The 17,127-nt window shown below is 32.7% G+C and overlaps 1 long non-coding RNA gene across 1 annotated transcript; it reads right to left on the reverse strand.

Annotated features, from left to right (window-relative positions):
• Positions 1–2,128: 2,128 nt before the first annotated feature.
• On the reverse strand, positions 2,129–16,291 carry LOC148603740 (uncharacterized). The gene is made up of 4 exons (XR_015916624.1): positions 15,870–16,291; positions 7,469–7,632; positions 4,072–4,235; positions 2,129–2,668 (listed from the first exon to the last, which is right to left on the reverse strand). It is a non-coding gene; the product is annotated as an uncharacterized LOC148603740 (long non-coding RNA).
• Between the last annotated feature and the right edge of the window lie 836 nt (positions 16,292–17,127).

Genomic DNA, 17,127 nt, shown 5'->3' on the forward strand with positions numbered 1-17,127 from the left:
AAGTTTTGAATTTATTATGCAAATTCTATTCTTTCTGAAAAAAGATTGACCTTATTGATAATCTCCTCATGGAAAATCATCCATCGTCTGCCTTATTGTGTCATCACTTGCATGTGCACTTCTTCATTCGTAGGCTTTCGAATAAAGTTTGTATACGGGTCACTCTTCATCTTCTGTATTAACTGGTTTATATCAATCTATTCTAACACTGATGTAATGGGTTCGCCACAACTGTCCATTGTATACAACGAGAGGTATAGCAGCTCGTTTGCAATATGGTGCCAAGCCTGTCGTCAAAGGAATTAATCCACCGGTAGAAAACTACATTGGTCTTATGAGAGCCACTTTCAGTTGCATGTATTTGATTGCTAATTTCGAGTATGGCGGCAAATTAACACAGATTATGCCCAATGATATATTGCTGAAACAGTTCCGGTTGACTCAGTAATGGTTTTGGAATGCAAGTCATTTGATTGTATGTTGGACCTCGTAACTGTTCGCGGTTGATTGAATGCAAAAAGGTATTAGTATGACATTCAGGAAACCAGATAAATGCCACGTTTTTAAAATTATCCACAACGGACAGACATAAATAATATTAATATTGTCCAGCAGTTCAAACGTTTCCTGTAGGTTTCATACGATCTTATTCAGTATTAAATAATTACATAAAAGTTTATTTTTCATGAAAAATTTACCTCCGCTTATTTTCAAATTTGCATTGATCATTGCAAAATTTTGAGTTTTGCAATAACTTTTTCCAGAATACATTATTTGACCTTACTGGTCATTAACAGATTTACTCTTTTCACCACCATTAAATAAATAGTATAATGGTGATGTGTCAAAGGTTCTATGGTCATCAACTTTATCTGATATAGGGTTCGTGTTATCAATTTGACGAACAACCACTTTTTTCGTTGATGTTCTTACACTTTACCTGTAAACCTTCACTATACCCACACGAAGCGTCTTATAAAGCAGTGCACTCAGTTCAACTCTAATTAAAGAAGTTTATAATGTTGGCCATGGCTTTCATAAACGGCACCGCTACTTGTTTCCATTTCCTGTCCTTTTGATATTCCTAACAATGTTTAATCCACAAATTTTCCTTATGTATGTAGGATAACTGACTTACGAAACCTTTTAATGACTTTGGTGTGGACATTTTCGAAGTATGTTATTTGATCATTAATATTTATTCCAAACTTTGTTATGTGTGAAAACTGCAATGTGCAAGTTGTAGTCATGCATAATACCAATCGTGTACAGTTAGTGCATATGATCCTACAATGTGTGATACAAATGACTTTTTACTTTTCATATCCTTAAATGTATTTCTCAGAAGGGACTTTGTCAGTATACCGGTAGTACACTCCACTCACGGTTCATTGTGAGTGACTAACATTTCATTATTTTCAAATAAAGTTTAATTATGACTCTTCACCCGAGAATGATTACATCAATAAAACAATAATATTCAGCAGGAATGGCATGTCTTAAGGCAAACATTTTAAAAGAACCAGTCCATGTAAAATTCAGACACTGCTGATAGCAGTGGTGATTCATGGTTTAGAAAACTCACCAATCAAATGATTCTGTATTGGTCTACTATATTTTTGAATAACAATAGTCCTTTCTGTGCTTTGATTGATCTACATTTGTAGAAAACCAAACATTCATCTCCCACTAAAACCAAACAAATCAAACATTATCAAGAACAATAACTCCTGCAAAGTACCAATTCTATACACAATCTATATATTTTTTATCTTGAAATTGCAAAAACCAAATGACGAACTAGGACTGGTCATGTGGTCTGTATTTGTTTCTGAATTAAAGTAAAATAAACTTTTATTGTTTTTTTTTCACATGCACGAATGGTCAGTCATGTTGTCTGTATTTGTTTCTGAATTAAAATAAAATAAAATTTTATTGTTTTTTTTTTCACATGCACGAATCATCACCTGTCTGTTAACTTAACTGTTGGATAATAAAAGATTATAAACTTTTTTAATGCAGAAAAGATATGACTTTGCATGAAACCTATGTGTATTTGTAACTTTTCAGGCCTTAATGTCAATGATTATTTAAACTGATGAATGGGCATTTAATCAAAGGACATATCTAAAAAAAAAAGAAATTTATTGTGTTTAGTAAAACGTGTGTTAAGAAAGAACTCCCCCATCATCATCTTACTTGAAAATAATCAAAAAGACATCTACGAAGAATATTATCACTGAAACTTGCATGATGTTCAGTATTCTTTCTTTTACCAATATGTCCCCTCAATTGCTTGAAAGTTAAGCAAACCTTGGCATCAGCAATCATAATGGTAAATTTCTCAATAGAATTTCATGCTATTTAGGAATGCAACACAAAACTGCTGTGGTAACATATCGATAACAGGCCAGCTCTATATCACTTAGTTTCGAGGTTAATCATGTTGTAGTTTCATTTCAAGGACACAAGGAAATCTAACACTGTCGCCTGATATAAAAGACTTGTACTCTCCAATAGAACTGATTGCAAATTATGCGGCAACACTGTAGCGTTTTTCAGAACTCCCAAATCTGGATTTAGAACATTATTTTCCTATTTTAAAGAAAAGAGTCTGGAATGTAATGATAACTTTCTAGCCTTAACAATCCAGCATCACATCACATATCTGCAAGAAATAAATAACAAATATACTCTTATTTTTATGAGCAACTCGGCGGGTGTTTCTAGAAAAGCAGAGGACGCTTGCCCTACCGGTGCACCTGGTCCATGCTCCCAGTTTTTAGTGGAGTCCAAGTTGCTTATTTACTTTTGTTACTTTGTATGTATGATTTTAGTTACTTTATGTTCTTTGCTGTGTATGTCTGTTTTCCATGTCTGGTCTTTGTCCCTGGATTACATTCTTTTGATTACCGCTATAACCTTGGTTCCCTTGATTACTCTCTTACTAATTTTGCAAACAAGATTTTGATGAGCCTTAGAACAGGAAAATATTAGGCTGTACCACATATTTTCCCTCACTGGAGCCATGTTTCAGTATCAATAGTGTTTTGCACTGCAACAAAGTAGAAATACTGTGGCAGTTACTTCATAGAGAGGATCTCTCTATTAAAGGTTAATTTTACACGTTTTTTTACAAAGTCCCATAACTTAATTGTAAAATCTGAAAGGTAGCTTACATCAATATAAAGTCACAATTCATCAAAGTTACTGTCTTAAAACATAAAATCACCCCATTTTTGTACTAATATAGAACTACAACTCCAAAAAAAGAGGAAATTTCTAAAAATCAAAAGGGAGCTCAAATCAATAGAAAGTAACAATTCACCATAGTTTCACAAAAATTGATCACTGCGTTTTTTAGATTTAAGAAGTATGAACAACAGATGGACAGACACCATTGTACCATGAAACCATCCTAGACAGACAGGGGTATTAACATTTTGTAAGTTTCTTACATTATAATATGGTTGTCCACACGTTTGATAGAAACTGCACAAAATGTCAGTTTTACATTTTTTATGACATAAGCTCTTAAAAAGAAATCCTTCTACAACTTTGCTCCAATTGCAGGCCTTATCTTGGAATATCTGAAAATATTTCTACTACCTAAAACTACAGTTTTTAATTTACAAAAAAAAACAAACGATAATATCATATTTTGCATTACAGGGGCAATATCTATAATGAGGAGTAGACGACAGGGGCAATATCTATAATGAGGAGTAGACGACAGGGGCAATATCTAAAATGAGGAGTAGACGACAGGGGCAATATCTATAATGAGGAGTAGACGACAGGGGCAATATCTATAATGAGGAGTAGACGACAGGGGCAATATCTAAAATAAGGAGTAGACGACAGGGTCAATATCTATAATGAGGAGTAGACGACAGGGGCACTATCTATAATGAGGAGTAGACGACAGGGGCGATATCTAAAATGAGGAGTAGACGACAGGGGCAATATCTAAAATGAGAAGTAGACGACATGGGCAATATCTAAAATGAGGAGTAGACGAATAACTTGGATTTAGATCAAATAATTTTTCAACACGTGACTCTTACTCACATAATTGACATAAACACTCTTGTGATGTAATTTGTTCAGATAATAGATTAATTTGCCTTCTGTTATCCTCTGTAAAGCTGCTAGAAACTACTTCATCCTTCTTACCAACACCGTTCTTTGATCTTAAGATGTACAGTCTCCCTAACTGTTCAGTTTCAACAATACTGGAAAAATAAGAGTACTTGGCCAAATATATTAAAATAGTTTTTTGGTTCTATGGCTCCCCTTGGGCTACTTTCAGGGTGTTGCATTGTCTACCAAATAATATCATAAACTACATCCTAGTGAATTTGAAGTTATCTGTAATTTGTTTATTCAAAATGGTTGAAGTATGCACACCTGCACTTTCAGCTTGGAGTAAACATGTACAATATTACAATGCACACCCATCCAATAAATTTTGCAGGTGTTTCCAGAAAAGCAGAAGATGCTTACCTACCGGTGCATCTGGTCTATGCTCCAAGTTTTTAGTCAATAGTGGAGTCGAAGTTGCTCATTTACTTTTGTTGCTTTGTATGTATTATTTTGGTTATTTTATGTTCTTTGTTGTGTATGTCTGTTTTCTATGTCTGGTCCTTGTCCCTGGATTACATTCTTTTGATTTCAACCAGAATCCTGTTTCCCTTGATTTTTCTTTGATGCAGCTCTAACTTTGACTACAATTTAAACTTTGACGCAAGATAATAATTCTACTCGAATCAGGTGGCACCTTCGTGCCTCTAAACCCTCAACAATTTAGTCACAATCTCTAAAATCAATCTTGGTCTTCCAAAGGAGGGAATAGGGCGCTTTGTACAATTAAGAAGTGATCCATAGACTTGCACTTAACTTATTTTCCAGATATCAGGAGATGTGTTGCTTCAATAAGTTAATATATAAACATTAACCAAATCTTGAATATTTTTGTTACAAATACTTTAAATTACAGAGAACACAAAGAACATACTAGTACTGTCCATACCATAAAGTTGCTAAAAAAGGTTAAGTTCAAAAACAAGAAATCTGTGAGTGACAGACAAGTAGTGATACCCCCTTCCCATCATTACATAAGGGGAATTGATGTTTTGTTTTTGGCTAACAGAAGTACATTTCATGAAAACAAATCCATCAATACATCATACCTGTGGGAAACTTATAACTATACAATGTACAATGTAGATGTATATAGGCAACTCGTGATTGATGTATATATACTAACTGAGAATATATGTAACAAAAGATTATTATACCCTCAGTTTTTCCAGCAAAGCGTATAATGGCATACAAGTACAAAAAAAAAAAAAAAAAAAAAAAAAAAAAAAAAAATCAACGATACCCTAAACATTTCAAATGAAAAACAGAATCCATAAAATACATTGACTGCTCTGAGGTCACGTGAAACTGAACGGTGATCGAAGAACGATTGCAATTCTAGTTGCATGGATAGGTTCAGGTTCTGTATCAGCAGCAACCTAAGATTAATAGTTACAGAGAAAAATAGTGATGAAAATCACTAGTACGAAAACACAAGGATACAGTATACCAGTAGTGTGAGAAACCATTTTATTCCCCAACTTGCCATTCTTGCTAGTGGTGTATTGATCTTGCTAGCCAAATATAAATTCAACTAGCCACATTTTTTGTTTTTTTTTTTTCTGTACTATCATCTGTTTTCTCTTGGATTTGACTATCTTCTGCCTTTCTTTTTCTTTCTTCAACTATCTTTTCATTTATTTTTAAATTTATCAAAAACTTTTCCATTTTCGAATATTTCCTCCCATTTAAGTTTTTCATATACTTTACAGTAACAAAATACATGTAAGTACTCCATTTTTGAACTCATATTTTAAAAATAAAATCATATTTCAACAGATTCATCATTATGAAACAAGAAAATCATTTGCTTCTTGTTCATTTTTATTTTGACAATAAACAACTAATTTGCAAGGTAACAAATCTGAAATTACCAAGATAATTTCGTTTGAATACTAATACGAGATAAGGACCGTCGCCTAGGTTTTGGCACATCCCGTTTACCGGAAATTAAAATGGCAGATCGTAAACAATGATTTATTAGTCAATAAAATTGTGCATATCATGCCAAAATTCACTTAACATATCCAAGCTAAACTTCTTAAAATGTAGGGAACATATTTTTAATATATGATGTTGAGGGATGTTTTACTAAATACCCTTTTGGCTGGTTAACTTTCCTTGGAACTTGCCAATCAAATGATGGTCGCCAAATTGATGAGTGTAAGCAAATGAGAACTCGTAAAAATACACATCTCCTCGTATTTTGCGAGCCACACTGTACCAGTATGAAAGAAAAATCTTTTTAGACTTTGAAAAGGGCTCCATGAAAATGGCAGACTTCACTTATAAAAAGGCAGGCAGACTGCCCTATCAAATTAGTCTATAAGGAGTATACTGTTTTACCAACGTTCCATCTATAGTGGAGCAAGGGTATAAAAGTCATATTACTCCATAATAGGAAATGCACATCTTCAATATGTATCAAAATTAAAGAATATGAAATATTCTTTGAGTTACACATTACACAACATACGTACAGACAGACGGACAAATGAAAGAGTCAAGTAGCTTTTAGACATGCTTTCACAGTTTGTGACAAAAAAAAACAAATAAGCCATCCAAATTTTAAATTCAATATATGTGCCATTTTGCATATACATGTACCCCCTAATCTTGTCAAACAAACACAAATTAAAAGTTTGACAGAACCCAAGAAAGGTCAAAATATATCTATATTTCAAGTATAATTTTTACAAATTCCACAATATACACAATATATTTACAGTTGTTCCGAGGTGCGTTCATACAAATGTATAGATGTCATAGCTATACAATTAATAAAAATGTTTTTTAGAAAGCCCAAGATAGAACCTTCCAAATTTATTTTTAATAGCTTATTATCCATTATTTTTAGAACAGATATGGAACAATACAAACTATAATAATAATCAAAAATTAAATTAAACTTCAAATCAGAAGATCATATGAAAGACTATTTTTAACTGAATGATCATCTTTAAAAATGGATTTTTGAAAGAAAAATTAATTTTCTCTCTTTGGAGTCATCCGAAAATATTCATATTCCTTCATGCACATCTACATACACTCCTTGAGAAGTTTAGGTTTCCCGCAAACTCGATACCTAAACGCACGCTAAACGCTCACCAAATGCAAATATCCAAAGTGGTCTAGTTACATGTACTAGAAATGCGCACAGACAGTGTGATCATTGTTATCCCTTTCCCAAAACTTTGTTTGCAGGAGTATACAGAGCACTTAATGGGCTTAATACACAGACTAGGACTAATTAAAAAGGTTCAGTTTGGACAAAGGTGACAAAATGTACTAAGTGCAAATACAAATTCTAAAACCTTTAACTTACCTTAAGTTTAGATAAGGCTTAAAAAAAGTTATGACCATCAAACATTCAAAGTCAATGAAGCAGGAAAGCAGGACTTGAACACACACCAAAAAGCAGTGGCAGGTTATTGTCTATGCAGTACAAGTCATCTGTATCAGGCATTCAGTACATATCAAATGAAGTAGCTAAAATTGAGAAAAGCAAACATACAGGAAACATGAAAGTGCATCAATATATGTAATTAAAACAAGAGGCCCTCGGAGAGCCTGAATTGCTCACCTAGCAAACCATGCCCTATTAACTAAGTAAATAATTAAGCTATAATGCTTTGTTACCTTGTTTGACAAAATAAAACTGCTGAAAAAGAGCATCTACTGATTAATGCTGTAAGTTAAACTGAGTATTAGGTAGCCTACATGTAATTCACTGTAAAATGTTGGAAATGCCTTCAATGTGTTTTAGAACCTCTAGATTTAAGCAGGAAATTGAAGTTAAATCATGGCTATACAACATTTTCATCATCACTTCAACTCAGAAGACCATGTTTGCTATATAAACCAAAAATCAATGAAAGTAAAGCAAATGTACAAATTAGCGATAAAATGGCAGCCATTTTGAAAATGGTCTCCCAAAATTTTTTATCTTCATTTCCAACTTAATGAGCATACCATGTTTCCTCATGAAACCAAAAATCATTGGAATTTGATCAACTGCAATTGGCAGCCATTTTGAAAATTCTACTAAGTCAACTTAGAATATCACATGAGTAGCTTTCCTCTTTCATTCTTCTACAGTTGAGGAAAAAAGAGCAAAAAAAAAAAGCATTTTGACCTCTATGTCCTATTTTAAGTAATGACTGCCATGTTTTTCAACCTATGAAAAATTTTAAACGATCAATTTGTGACAAATTATTTTGAAAATTGCGGAATAGGTCTATTCTCTGATGCTGAACACAACTACCCTATGTCAGAATTTTGCTAAATTCCATTGTTTTTGGAGTTATTTGCAAAAAAACTGTATTTAGGCCTCTATGTTCTATTTTAATAACAGCTGCCATGTTTCTCTAACATTTCAAAAATTTTTAATGATCAATTTGTGAATGATACCCTAAGAAACAAATATGCCAATTTAAGTTAAATTTTGTATAGTACAGCTCGCAGCATAGTCTGATAAATACCTGGCATCGAATGCCAGGTATTTATTGCTTATTGGCCCTTGATTAACAAGATCCCCATTCCCCCACCCCATCACCTGTACCCAATATACAACAGGAAATGACTAATTAACTAAACAGGTACATGTACCTACGATGGTTTTACCTGTACAGTTAATTATCACACACAGGTGGCTCATCTCAGCATTTTATAATTAGTATATAAAAAAAAAGAAGTTTTTTTTTATGATTTAGGGTTTGAAATTTTAAGTATATTTAAACTAAAATTTGAAAACCATTTAGTTCTCAGGAAATTTGTAGATGAATAAGTGTATTTACCAGTGTTTGAATTAAATATAATACATGCATATGTGGAAATTTTTTGTTTTTGATAAGTTTTGGTGGCATTTTGATATGAGAATGAATTGTATTATTACATGTGTGTGAATTTTTTTATATTTATTATTTATCATTTTAAAACATTTTGAAAAACTAGTTTGCAGTTTAATTATTTTAAAAATCATAATTAGGAAACTATATTTTGTTTCCTTTTTTTAGTTGTATGAGCACACATTTTTCTGCTTTATGATTTAATATCAGAATTTATTTGAGATGTAGTTAGATTTATTTAATTATTTGTTTACAAATTAAAGTAACAACAACAAACATTAAAGTTAAAATTAACTTATTAATGTGGAAATCTTCATATATAACAGCACATGAAGATTCCCGTATTAAAAGCTACCAAATTGTTTTAGAGGTACATTTAACATTGAATATACCATTTATGATAAAACACGTCTACAAAACTTGGTACATGTAATTAATTATAATTTGATTTTAAATAAAATCAAACTTTCTCTTGAAATGATACAAATGTATGAGTTTAAGAAAGTAGATTTGCTTTTGTTTATTTGTTATAAATTTGTGACACTATGACAAACAATTAATTTATCATTTATTATTTATATTTTTTGAAGTTTTCTATAATAGGCCTTTTTTGCATGTATCTTTATTTCATAAAAAAATATAAAATAGTATTGAGTGACAATGATTTGCAATAACTTTCTATGTGCTCTTTATATTTCCATGGACATTTGATTTTTAGGTTAACTGAAAAAAGTCACAGGAAAAATACTGATGTGTTACAATGCTTGAAATCATATACAATCCTCAAGAACATCCTACATCTAGTAGGTATGGTTTAATGCACATGTCAATTTTAGCACATATTTTCTCAATTATTTTCATGGTAATGTGTAACGATCATTTATTAGATGTAAAGCAGTCAAATTCCTATGCAGATCGTATTCTGAATATTGTCATCTTCTGGTAGATGTGGCCTCCCCCTTTTTTCAATACAAATAATAAGTGAATTAAAATAAATAGCTTCCTTGCCAATGAAAAACAAAATGTTTTGTTATCATATTTCATTCCCTGTATTTATTTTTTTTTTGGGGGGGGGGGATAAAAATGAAATTTTCAAATTTTCTAACATGTATGCAAATAGAATATAAAATTATTTAATTTCAGTATTAAATGGAATGAAATAGATGACAAAATACATTTTTTTATCTTTTACAGTTGATATTTTCCATAAAAGCTCCAAATACATTGTACATCTATACACTGTAATATTTTCCCTACAAATGATTTTTACTGAAACACCTGCATGTAATCCTAATGAAAAAGTAATATTTATCTTAAATATTTTGGGGTCAATATAACTCAACTGAAATTCCCTTTAAAATTAAATTATAGTCTGATATTTATTTTAAAAATTACAATTTTTACATGTATTTCAATTATGCATCAGTCTAATTGCTCATTTCATATCAATAACAAAATATATTCATTTTTATACACACTTTTATGAGTTTTCAATTAGTGAGTTGTACATTTGTATATTACAAATAACAGAATCAATTTCAAAGGATTCATACCTGGCAAAACAGTTATTGGAGGTATGCCAGGTATTTATCATACTATGCTGCGAGCTGTACTGTAGCATGGTTTCAGAGAAGATTGTCAAAGGTGTAAAAGGGGGAAAAAATCGGTTTCAACTCCTACGTCAGGTGACAAATCTATCTGAAAATTTCTCCATACGTCCATCTTCTGATGGCGATCACGTTAAGGTTAACCCTTGTCAGAATTTGCAAAATTCAACTGTTATCGAGTTATTTGCAAAACAAAAACTGTATTTTTGACTCCTATGTTCTATTTTTAGTGATGGCAGCAATGTTTTATAACATTTCAAAATTTTAAACAATCATTTTGTGCGGGATACCCTTAGGAAAAAACCATGCCAAGTTTCATTCCAATTGGTCAAACAATTTCAGAGGAGAAGATATATGAAAAAGACAGATGACGACAGACAACAAAGAATGACGAAGGCAGAGTGATTGCAATAGCTCACGTGGCCAAAGGCCAAATGAGATAAAAACTTGTGATCAAAACTCACTCAGTAATACCCCCCTACCACCACCAACTATGCTCCCCTCACCAAAAACCAGTATGGTAAACCCCACAAGTGATGTAAGGCATTCAAATGAGGGAAAGAAAAATATTAAGTGCACAAAAGCATCATGTACCGGTAAATAAGAATCTGTAAAAGTTTCACTAAATTTCTTTCAGCAGTTTCTGAGGATCAGCAGTAAAAGAATGCCCTCTCCCTCAAGACCACCTAGTCAACCCATGAAAAGTCAGTTTTTAGCAAAAGCCATTCAGATTGAAAAACAAAATATAAGGTGCAAAATGACATCATGTAATAAAGAATTTTTGAACGTTTCATCAAAGTCCTGTCTGCAGTTTCAGAGTAGTTGCAGATTTGAACTATGAATGGATGGGTGGATGATTTTGTATGAAGACATGGTTTGCAGATTCAGAAAGGTTATGTACTGTTGGTTGATGCAGTAAATATTTGGTATGTTAGGCTAAGCACTGCAAAAATACTTGCAATGAGAAAAAGAGGACTGATGGACGGACTGACGGACACATAAAAAATATCAATACCCCCAATAACAAATCCCTAACTTTGTTGCTTGGGGTATATTTCTAATAAAAATTACCAAGTCCAACTATCACCCAATTCCGTGATATTCCAAAGTCCAACTATCACCAATTTCCGTAATATTAAAACAAAAAATCAAGATCCTATGACCTTTGCACACCATCATTATGTGTAGAAACATCCTGCAAAAAGTATTTTAGATGTAGTTCAAAAACTACAGGAGGAGATAGCCGGACAAGCCATATAGCCCTATTTCTGGTCAAAATGTCTAACTATCACCAATTTCCATAATATTTCATAAAAATCAAAATCCTTTGATCCTGCACATCTTCATCATGTGTAGAAATATCCTGCAAAATATTTAAGATGTAGTTCAAAGAGATAGCCGGACAAGCCATAATCCGTTTATTTCCAAGTAAAATGATTAAGTGTATCATTCTATCACCAATTTTCATAATATTTCACGAAAATCATAATACTTTGGCCCAGCACACCTTCATCATGTGTAGAAATACATTTTTTGTATCCTGTAAAATATTTTAGATGTAGTTAAAAAAAATATACGAGGAGATAGCCGGACAAGCCATGATCATGTGTTATACGGACGGACAGAAGGATGAACAGACGGAGAGGGGTAAATTAATATGCCCCCGCATGTTTGTCGCGGGGGCATACAAACTAAATTCTTCTATATCTACGATATATAAAGCAAGTCAAGATTTAACGTGTCACTAACTGGTAATTTAAGAACAAAGTGCTGAATTAACAAAACTAGATTTTAAGCAGGGAAGTGAGTGCATGATTTTGTAGTAAATCTACCCGGAGATCTTGAATGGTGAGCAGTAAATTATTTTCCAAATTTCATGAAAAACATTTCAACTTCTATTTAGTAATAGACAATTTCACATTCACTACCGGAAAAGTTCTTCAATACAAGGTCAACTGCAGTCAACAGGCATAATGGCACAATGGCAGCCCAGGGTACAGAAACTTTATTTGATTACTACAAAGAATTTGTAAATGATGCATATGTGTGTGTGTGTGTGTGTGTGTGTGTGTATACAAACGTCTCAGAATGTGACGACTCTATTCGCTACACTGCTCTATCGAATCAAATTGATACAAGGAAGATATGTAAACGTATAGAAAGGTCTGAAAAATTCCCAACGAAGTTAGAACTGTTGGGAATTTTTCAGACCTTTCTATACGTTTACATATCTTCCCTGTAACAATTTGATCCGATGGAGCAATGTAGCAAATAGAATCGTCACATTCTGAGACGTTTGTATAATATTGATTTATTTTGACATGCATCATTAATTTGATCTCTACATAATAACACCTAAATGAACTGTCCCGTACTACCATACATCGTGTACTAAGTTACAGCCCTAGATTAATCCTACGAGGAGGGATGACCCGGCCAGCGAAAGCTATATTTGTATATAGCCTAGCTGACCGAATGGTCTAGGGCGCTGGACTTTGAGCAGGCGGTGTTGCCATAGATGTCACAGCGGTATGAGTTCGCGTCCCGCGGAGGGAACATTTCTAACATCGTTGGGAATTTTTCCAGACCTTTCTATATATAAATAGAGTCTAAAGGGATCTGCCAACCAGCAAACTTAATGGGTATCGGATCGTCGAGTCATGACCATGCAGCAAAAACAAAAAAAAAATATACAAGTTTAAAGGATTGTACAACAATACCGATAAAGATGTTAATACACTATAATAAAATATATAATGAGCAAAATTTTCAGTCAACAAATGACCTTCGTCAGTGCCTTAAATAAACTGAGTGTGTATGAAAGTAAATGGTCTGTGAACACAACTCATTACCTAATCAAGTGGATACCTATGACGTATAAAATTTTATCTACAGTTAACAAAGATCTTGAATATTGTCTTATAGACACACGTTGTGCAAAAACAGTTGTGATTACACAAGAAAACACTCAAACATGGTTACCATGTCATGCAAGTGACATTATACACTATAATAGAAATCAGAGGACCTAGATCATGTAAATGCTTGATAATGGTACATGTACTTACATAGACAACCTTTCAGAAAACTTCTCTGTTGTCTGTTCTTTGTATGATTGACCACCGATAATTACCTGAGGGTTAATTACGACAGGATGTAGTTAATGAAGGTGACACTTCTTAATTGGCTTGGGATAATTTATTAGCAAGAGTGGAAATCTTAAAGGGCCATTCAGATAATTGTAAATGGGCACTAAGGGGGCACTCAATAGGGGCAGAGGGACGCTGGCGTGATAGGGGCTGGGCACGGCGCCCCTCTTTTTTGCCCTAGCTAGGACACTGATAGGTTAAGGAAGCACTATACAGTTACATTAACAGTTGCACTCTTTCACACACCATGTTACCCCTGTCAAATTTTGTAAAACTTAAAATTAAAAGTTGAAATTTGGTGGATATATTGTACATAGACAGATATAATAAATGTTATGGTAAACAGGCGTAATTTAACTGAAAAATGGTATCCGGAACATTTCAGTCCCCTGTCGTATTAGGTTCTCTCCACAGCATCAGATGCCTGATTTTTAACATACCTTATTTCGCATGACCTTTTGAGAAAATGAATTGAAAAGGGTATTCCTATTTTTACCTTTTTTCCACCTACTCTATGCATGCTTTCGTCCTGTGGTAGTGTCTAAGTGCCTGATATTTTATAAAACATAGTATTTGTTTAGTTAGTTTTGGAAAGGCACCCCTGATTTGTACTAAAACTCAGTAATATTGTTTTTCAGTATGTTACCATGACTACTGGATTTTTTTTTGGTGTATTATAATGAATATGAAATCAATTTACCAATTTGGTCAGTATTTTGAGTACATTATTGGATACTTTTGTATTTTTGGCTTTTCATTTTTTTTTTCATTTCATACCTTCAATTCAGAAGTTGCGAAATTTACTATATTTTGGTATAGATTTTCTGGGTTTTTTTTGTCTATTATTCTAGTCATTTGATTTACAATATCGATCAGTATTTTAAATTGCTATTTATTATTCATTTATTATTGGTGTTTTGTTTATATTATTATTTTTTAAATATATATTTCTTGTTTGTTTTATTTACATGCTTATTACATTTGTTTTGTTATTTAAAATACATGTATGACATATTATTATTATTAAAGTTTATTCATTTTTTTACAATCAACTGTAAAGGAGTTGTAAACTGTTGTGTTACCATTTTGTGAGCTTTTCATATTTATTTTTTTTCACACAAAAACACCATTTATTCATTTAAAAAGAAAGAATATTGTTTGTGTTTTATTATATGCACATACACTTCATGCAATTGAAAAAGAACAGATATGGTATAATGTAACAAATGCAAACCACCATTACAACCAGCGGTAAATTTAATACCTTCAGCGGTCACAACAAGACCTTTATCATGAGGATAACCTTATGTAGTAGTGAGCTCTGAAAGGCCCCAGTAGTGAGCTCTGAAAGGCCCCAAGTATCTAGTAGTGAGCTCTGAAAGGCCCTATCTAGTAGTGACCTTTGAAAGGCCCCAAGTAAAAATTTAAGCAATGTCATTTTCTATGCATAGATAAAAAATGAAACAGACAATGACTGAACCAAACAGACAATTAGCGACAATGACTGAACCTAACAGACAATTAGAGACAATGACTGAACCAAACAGACAATTAGAGACAATGACTGAACCTAACAGACAATTAGAGACAATGACTGAACTAAACAGACAATTAGAGACAATGACTGAACAAACAGACAATTAGAGACAATGACTGAACTAAACAGACAATTAGAGACAATGACTGAACCAAACAGACAATTAGAGACAATGACTGAACTAAACAGACAATTAGAGACAATGACTGAACCAAACAAAAAAAAAAGCTTTATTGCACAGGACATTATGTATAAAATTCTAGATATTGCACAAGTATATGTGTAAATGATTTTTCTTTAAAAAAAATCATGACCCCTTCATCAATTATTAAAAAAATAAATACCCCCTTCAAGTACTGCTATTTTCTTACCCCCTTTTTTGCCGGCCCACCCCTGGAGATAAATTTATAGTGACCAATCCCCAAATACGTATTTTTCATCCCGATACCGATCCAAACACAAGATCCATTTATGCACTTTACACGCTTACAAAACATATTTCGAAATATAGAAAAGAACAATATATATAAAAGTTATTAGAAAAGGGATGTTCGATTGTGTTAGTTCGATAAAACAATGTACTGACGGTGGCATCACGTATTACTTCATCACACAAAATGCAGAAAAATAGTGGAATCCTAGGCCTGTCTTCTTCCGGTTTTATATTCAAAATATAACTATACGATGACTCCCATTCAGCATGTTTAACGATTAGTTGCAACTCGACTTCTGTATATGGGTTCGGTGGTGAAACAAATCTTTGTTTTCACTCAGGTGGAAAGAATATTTCACAAAAAACATGTGTCAACATATTTTTTTATGATATTTGGTAGAACATCATTTATTTGTGTAAAAATCTAAATCCACCATCGTTTGCACAAAGTGGGTCAAGTGTGGAATAACAAGGAAGATAATATTATGAAATAGTCGAGAGACATATGTAATACATAAACTTCCCTTAAAATACTTCGGTTAAGCTGTCAATTAAGTTTTAACACATTAAACAAAAAAAAACCGGTTTATTGTATTACCTAAAACTGAGTGAAATATATACGTGGTAACAATAAAGGTGAGTTCGAATATTTTATTGTTTAAAAAATCATCCGACTCAGTTAATAACCAGGTTGCATCTGTTTAAGTATAATATTGTGGCAAATCGATAGTTCTTAAGGGGGAATACCTCAATTTCTTTAACTTCAAGTTTCTTTGGTTAAGTACATACGTGTACGAGTGTCTTATTGATGAAGTGTTAAGTTTTTTTTTAAAATTTTCTGCACATCTGTATGTTTCCTGTGACCTATAATTCTCTTTCGAATGTCAATTGAAGCTGTAGCGATATGTATTTTTTTATGCTTGTTTTTTTTTTGTTTTTGTTTTTATATTATTTGTATGCACGTTACATTTTACACCTTTCTAATTTAACCATAAAAATCATGACCCCCTCATCAATTATTAAAAAAATACATACCCCCTTCAAGTACTGCTATTTTCTTACCCCCTTTTTTGCCGGCCCACCCCTGGAGATAAATTTATAGTGACCAATCCCCAAATACGTATTTTTCATCCCGATACCGATCCAAACACAAGATCCATTTATGCACTTTACACGCTTACAAAACATATTTCGAAATATAGAAAAGAACAATATATATAAAAGTTATTAGAAAAGGGATGTTCGATTGTGTTAGTTCGATAAAACAATGTACTGACGGTGGCATCACGTATTACTTCATCACACAAAATGCAGAAAAATAGTGGAATCCTAGGCCTGTCTTCTTCCGGTTTTATATTCAAAATATAACTATACGATGACTCCCATTCAGCATGTTTAACGATTAGTTGCA

This window comes from Perna viridis, chromosome 11 (genome assembly GCF_037379345.1).
Source record: "Perna viridis isolate PV_CMFRI_1.1 ecotype Kerala chromosome 11, ASM3737934v1, whole genome shotgun sequence".
Classification (NCBI taxonomy): Eukaryota; Metazoa; Mollusca; class Bivalvia; order Mytilida; family Mytilidae; genus Perna; species Perna viridis.